The 7,583-nt window shown below is 31.7% G+C and overlaps 1 non-coding gene across 1 annotated transcript; it reads left to right on the forward strand.

Moving 5' to 3' along the window:
• Nucleotides 1-549: 549 nt before the first annotated feature.
• LOC119473788 lies at nucleotides 550-690 on the forward strand. The gene has a single exon (XR_005203010.1). It is a non-coding gene; the product is annotated as a U4 spliceosomal RNA (small nuclear RNA).
• Nucleotides 691-7,583: the final 6,893 nt, after the last annotated feature.

Raw genomic sequence — 7,583 nt, forward strand, 5'->3', positions numbered from 1 at the left:
ACCATAAAAATTCTAGAACATAACATCAGAGAACACCCCTCCACACATCGGCTTATGCAAAGACTTCATGGACAACTACTCAAAAACAAATGTAGCAAAAACAAAAATAATAGAGGGGACTTAGTTAAATTAAAAAGATACTGCACAGCAAAATAAATAATCAACAGAGTAAATAGACAACCCACAGAGCAGGAGAAAATCTTCACAAACTATGCATCCAACAAAGGACTGATATCCAGAGTCTGCAGAGACCTCAAACAAATCAGCAAGAAATAAACTAACAATCCCATCAAAAAGTGGGCCAAGGACATGAATAGACAATTCCCAAATGACACACAAATGTACAACAAACATATGAAAAAATGCTCATCATTACTAATTATCAGGAAAATACAGATAAAAACCACAATATGATACCACCTTACTCCTGCAAGAATGACCATAATTTAAAAATCAAAAAAATAATAGATTATGGCATAGACGTGGTGAAAAAAGAACATGTTTACACTCTCGGTGGGAATGTAAACTACTATGACCACTGTAGAAAATAGCTTTGTGCAGTGGCAGTATCGTAGCCAATGAGGTTTATCTGAGGCACAATTTTTGCTAATTGAAAACTTTTCCCAATACCCCACCATGAAAACTTGAAATAGAGTTGGCATTGGCAATGTTTGACAGTCTCTAAGGAGGCTGAATATTAAAAAAACAAAAGAAAATAAAGTGGACATTCCTTAAAGAACTAAAAGTAGATCTATCATTTGATACTGCAATCCCACTGTTGGGTATGTACCCAGAGGAAAAGGAGTCATTATACAAAAAAAAAAATTTGCACACACATGTTTATAACAGCACAATTTGCAATTGCAAAAACACAGAGCCAGCCTAAATGCCCATCAGTTAATGAGTGGGCAAAGAAAATGTTTTACACACACACACACACACACACACGAATACTACTCAGCCATAAAAAGGAATGAATGGCATTTGCAGCAACCTGCATGTAATTAGAGACCATTATTCTAAATGAAGTAAGTCAGTAATGAAAAACCAAACATCAAATATTCTCAGTTATAAGTGGGAAATAAGCTATAAGGATGCAAAGGCATAAGAATGGCACAATGGACTTTGAGGACTCAGTAGGAAGAGTGGGAGGGGCTCAAGGGTTAAAAGACTACACATTCATTGGGTACAGTGTACACTGCTTGGGTAACGGTGCACCAAAATCTCAGAAATAACCACTAACGTACTTAACCAGGTAACCAAACACCATCTGTTTCCCCCAAAAACAAATTGAAAAAAAGGATATACCAACACACACACACACACACACACACACACACACACACACACACACACACACACAAAGTCTAGAACATTATACATCAAAATCTTAATAATGTTTATTTTTGATAGTAATAACAAATGACTTATAACAATTTTTCCTTTGTTTATCTGTACTGATGAGTTTTCAAAAATATGCAAGTATTACTTGTGTAATACTAAAATTATGAAATAAAGCTTTAAAAATAAAATCAAAAGAAACAATTTCAGTCTCACAAGGAAAATGTATAAATATGAAAAACTTCAATAATACGTATGTAACATATTTTTCACTTTCTATTTTAACTATTAGAAAAATGTAGAAAAGGATATTTTAATAGAATTTCTATATAAATTATACAAATTAGTTAAGTTTTGATAATCCACCTTCATAACTAGGTCAAAATATCACTGATTTCAAGTCCTGGCTCTTCACATCACAGCAGAAATTATCCCCATGAAAAACAGTCTAACTTGTTTCTCTTCTGATAAAAAATTTATCATGGCTATCTTTTGTATTTTAAATAGAATGTAAACTGCTTTCTATGGCCTATACAATGTTTTCCAATCCTCACTTTGTCCATTGACACAAGCGCCATCAGCCACCAACAGCCTTGTCTTAGCAAGAATCATTCTATGATTCTTTTGTGAGACTCCTCCCTTCACGTTTGATATCTGATCATCTTTGATATCTGCTCAAATTCCTTCATCCCACCCTTATGCATATGTCCTTGGCCTGCCTATCTCAAGAATCTTGTTGCATCAGTTCAATAAGAATTGCCCTACCCTTGATGTCCCCTCTTAGTAATTTTTCATCTACTGACCCCATTGCACTTCTCCCTGGGTTCAGATCCCCAGCTATCTTTACTTTAGATTCAATTTGAATTGAGCCCAATCCCTAAACATTTTTCTTGCCGGTTTTAAGAAGTGTCAGAATATGTTTTTTTCTTGGACACTGTACACCCATTTTATGTCTATTTCATTCTTCTTCTCGCTCCATATACTCTAGCTATACTACTGCCATTTGAGATATGGTGCACATGCTGATTTCTCTTGTAACCCATTCTTCTGGTTCCTCTGTTGACAAGGTTCTTCTTAAAATTGACCTTTCATTTTCAAAGTCTGTTAGTTAGAGTCATTTTTTGACAATCCTTTAGAAGCTCCATCCCAAGGCTCCTTTCAATCCTACATATTGTTTTTATTTGTCTCTGATTTTTGTTTGCTTTGTTCACAACATTAATATCAGCATTTTGCTAATGGGCCTTTTTCACTGTGGATATCACTCACTGTGATATTCATAATGTATTTTCTCAAGTACATAGCATATTTCAGATTATATAACTAGTGATTAATAGTTACTGTCAAGAAATCTAACAGGTCTCAGATGTTGTTATGCTTAAAGCCTTACAAGTTAATATGCCCCGTTTCATGGATGCTGGCATAAGACAGAGACTTTGGAGGTAGAGCGAAGGACATCATGGCAGCACAGCACAGCAAATAGCATGCACCTTACATTCTTATCAATTTTCCTTAATCCCCAAGTACCACGGGGAAAACATCCATGGTATGCCCAGATGGCATTCCCAGATGCACCCAGATTGCATACTGTACTCCACTGACAGAGAGAAATATTGATCTTTGAGAATGTAAGTCTTCTAGGTTGCACATTTTTACTATGCACTTGGCTAGATTATTTTGAAGTTTTATTTTATTACACATATGAGGTTTTAGCTAGAAATGGTATATTATTATAAAGAAATTTTATAATCTGTGAAAATGTAAGTGAAGGAACAATTTGGTTTTCCCTCACGTTTTATCTTGGAAGACTTAATATGCACTGAGGCTAAATTGGAAACTAACTCTAATGGTTAAGATACCATATTATAAATATGGAGATCTTAAATGGAAAACTAAATAAGCTATTAAGCTACTTGTAATCAATAAGTATTTACAACCTCTGAATTTAAGTATATTATTTTATAATCAAAAGCTTTTTGAAGAATGAAAGGACCTACATCTTTAATATTTTACTATCCCTTACATATAGGTATAATCCTGTCTGCTTTTATATTCATTACTGAGACTTTGTAATGTATTCAGTAAGAACACACATTTTATTTAGTATAATAATATATTTTTAAAGTAATGTTTTTAGTTTAGTCATGTTCAAATATTATTGAGTATATTTTAAATAATGGTTTGTTATATGATTCTGAAATATTGACAGCAGTATAAAATTCTTTTTTTTTTTTTTTGAGACAGGGTCTCACTCTATTGCCCAGGCTGGAGTGCAATGGTGTGACCTTGGCTCACTGCAATTTCTGCCTCCCAGGTTCAATAGATTATCCTGCCTCAGCTGCCTGACTAGCTGGGATTACAGGTGTGCACACCACACTCAGCTAATTTTTGTACTTTTAGTATAGATGGGTTTCACAATGTTGGTCAGGCTGGTCTTGAACTCCTGATCTCATGATCCACCCACCTTGGCCTCCCAAAGTGCTGGGATGAGCCACCACACCTGGCCAAAATTCATTTTTAAGTATGTGTTCTATGGAAGAAAAAAGACAGGATAAAAGCAATTTCACATTGTTAATAAGAGCTTTTATTCCTTTTTTATTTCTAATAATATAAAACATAAAATAAATCTTACACTTCTGAAAAAGCAACTTTCTAAACACATTACCAAGGTAAAAACATAAAATAGTTTAGTAATTATTCTAATTTGTTAAATATATAAAACATACAATTAGAGTGTAAATTATTTGTTATAATTTCATAAACATATGTCTGATAAATGATTATATCAATTTCTCATTCATAGAATTAAAATTGCTGCAATAATTAAAAAGTAAAATCTAAACCAACAATAGGACCAAAACAATAAAGCAATGTTCTCTCTTACTCTGATGTCAGTCTGATGAGCATTACCTGCAGATTTTGAATGAAAAACAGTATTTGGGAAAGTATATGATTTGATGAAAAAAAAAAGTTTTGAAAAAGAGTAGCTCAGAATCACTACTTTGTAGGTATAGTATACTCCACATCATCGTCTTTCTATCAAAATTATATTCTAAATAAATGAGTCTGCGTGCTTGAAAAAGCTGTCAGTATTTTACTATCTGAGACATAAAATCTCATTAAGCTCTAAAGGAACCCATTATAATTTAGCTTCTTGCAATGTATCACCCTATTATACAATGTGCATTTAAAAAATACTGGATCTCCACTGAAGGAGTATGACATAATGCATAGCTTTATTTTTTGAGTGTCAACAGACTCAATTTGAGCCAGATGTTGGAAATAGCAGATAAAAATACTAAGACAGCTATTGTAAATATATTCGTGATCCTAAAGCAAAATCTTGACCTAAATTGGACATTTGGAAAATCATGGCAAAGAAATTGAAACCAAATGTAAATTATAGAATTAAACATGTAAAATTTCACTGGGTAAACATTACCACAAAGCAAAGGTAGCATAAAAAGTAGTCAATGACCTTGAAGAGATAGCAAGATAAGTAATTTACACTAAAGAACATAGAGTAAAAAACAAACAAACCAAAAGCACGTTTAAAAATAAGAAATAGAATAAATGAGCAGATCAGTGCCCCATTAAATAAAAATTAATAGGTATATTGCCTGTATAATTATAGTCTCTGAAAGAGATATAAATAATTAGGATTTAAAAAATTTAGTGCAAAGTTTAGATCATCAACATCTAGAATCATGTAGATCAGAAAACTTCAGAATTTACGTAAGTAATAGCATATCTAGAAATTGCAGTGGCAAACTGGTAAAAACCAAATACAAAATGTAAAAGCTTATAGCCAACCAGAAAACAACAAATTACCTAGAAGGATGTAATATAAGAGATGGCTGATTTTTGAATAAGAACAATGCAAGTCAGAGTAGACAGTAAAATAAATTTCAAAAAACCTGAAACTACCATCATGACTTTAAACAAAGTATTTCTTATAAAGTGAGAAAATTCTTTAAAAATAAGTGTAATAAAAACTTTTTGGTAACCAAATGCTGAGAAAATACATCACTAGTAGAACTTCACTATTCTAAATTTCTAAAGAAGCCTCTTTAGAGTTAAAGGAGCTGACCAATGGAAACTCAAATCTTTAGAATGAAATAAAAACAAAAATGTAAATATAGTTAACAATAACTTTCAAAACCATTACTTATACAGATTTCAATATACGACAACAATTGCAAAAAAGAGTGGTGGTTGGTAAAAAGCATTTTAATATTGTAAGCTTAATTTTTCAGGAAGTGGCATAATAATAATCCTACTTTGATAATTAAAGTATGCATATTGTAATACATAGAGCAACCACTGTAAAAATCAGTGTTGTAGTAAAAACGTAAATAATTGCAGGTGAAAATTTTAATATATACAGACAGTACACATTACCCCAAAATAATGGTTTTAGAAAATCATTTTCTTTTTCAAGGTAATGTAAGCTCTCTCAAATTATTTGCTTTTGAACAAATATGTAACTATGTAAAGCAGAGAGATACTCTGCCCACCAAAGGAATGCCATTCATCAATTAGCTGTTGAGGAGACTGTAAGAGATATACTATTTGACAAACATGTTGATTTTATGATATCACTGAATCTTACCATGGAGCCAGTATGGTAACTAGTGACTTTGCTGAAGCATTACAACAACAACAAAAAATATTGAAGAGATTTGAATGAGTTTATTTTGGTCCCAGGACAGTAAACAAACTTAAAAAAAAAAATCTTCAATTTGAGAAATAAAACTGATTTAAAACAAATATGAAAGTCTTATTTTCATTTATTTCCACTTCATGTTTATTTTTTCCACTGGCAATTGGAAACCAACTTGAACTAGGTTCTTTATTTAGTTACCAGAATCTGCAGTGTATATGCTTGCCTATAAGGTGTTCTGAATTTCTGAATTATTTAGTGCTAAATAATACTCAAGTTACTAATTAGACTTCTCACTTGGACAAACAATTTTGTGAAAAAATTAATTGCAAACTATAGCACTAAAAGTTTTTTACAATTACAATTTTCTAAAATACATGTTTCAGGCTTCTGGAACTGCCTAATAACACAAACCAGTCAGCAGAATACAAACAGCTCAAATTAATGGTCTCATTTTCAAAATAAATGCTATAAGATTATAAAAATGTTTGCATGAAGTTCAGTGGAATTTGGATGAAAATTTTGTGTATTCCAAACAAAAAAACTAAAACACAATGAATTAGCCATATAATTCACTAAAAAACATTTTAATGAGATTTGTAAATAATTAATTCAATACTTTACTGAGAATGTGTAAACAAAATCCTAGGGGTAAGAAAGTGGAAATAAAAAGTAATTCTGTAATATATATCCATTCATAGATTTGAGAGTTTTACTTTATCAAATATAAACCATTTGATATTTTATCTCATATACTAGCAAAATATAAGTTTCTGGTTTTTATAAACTGGCTTATAAAAAGGCTCAGAAATTCTGTGGACATCAAATACCTTTTAAAACACAGAACTTTTATGAACTGAGTGTAAACGAATCAAAACCATATGTCTACCATTTCCTCCAAATGAAATGCACATGTTGAAAACACAAAAGAAGAAATACTGAACAGAATTCCTGTAAATGTAGCCTCCAGGTTTCCAGTTTTTTTCTTTCTTTCTTTCTTTTTTTTTTTTTCTGCTACTGAGAACATATAGACTAACAGGGAGAACTGCTGCTGTTCTTCCTAGATTGAAGGTATACTTGCTGAAGACTTCAGGGAAATGGATGAAAATTCTTAGGAATTTCATCTAATCAAATTGCTTTGCTTATCTTTACAGATTGTGACTATGTGAAACAAATGCTTCCAGTCACTTTCTTCTTTAGACTTAGAGTAGCTATAATCAGGACATGAAAAGAAATATGTGATGTGAGCATGATTTGGAGAAAGACATTTAGAATAGGACAGGCCCTCAATATAACTGAAAATAAAATTTAAATGAAAACCCTATTTAAAATTCTTCTTGTGGTAAATATGTTTCACTCTGCAAAATGAATGTCTGTATACACATGGCTTTTAGTTTATCCCTTCCAAAATGAATGTTTATTTTTGCTTTTGGTGCCTGTCCTTTCGGGGACATATAAAAAAAAATCATTGCTCAGATCAGTGTCAATAATTTTTTTTTGCTATGGTTTCTTCTAATAGTTTTGAAGTTTCAGGTCTTATATTTAAGCCTTTAATCCATTTTGAGTGGATTTTTGTATATGG

Source organism: Cebus imitator, unplaced genomic scaffold (genome assembly GCF_001604975.1).
Source record: "Cebus imitator isolate Cc_AM_T3 unplaced genomic scaffold, Cebus_imitator-1.0 Scaffold184, whole genome shotgun sequence".
In the NCBI taxonomy this organism is placed as follows: Eukaryota; Metazoa; Chordata; class Mammalia; order Primates; family Cebidae; genus Cebus; species Cebus imitator.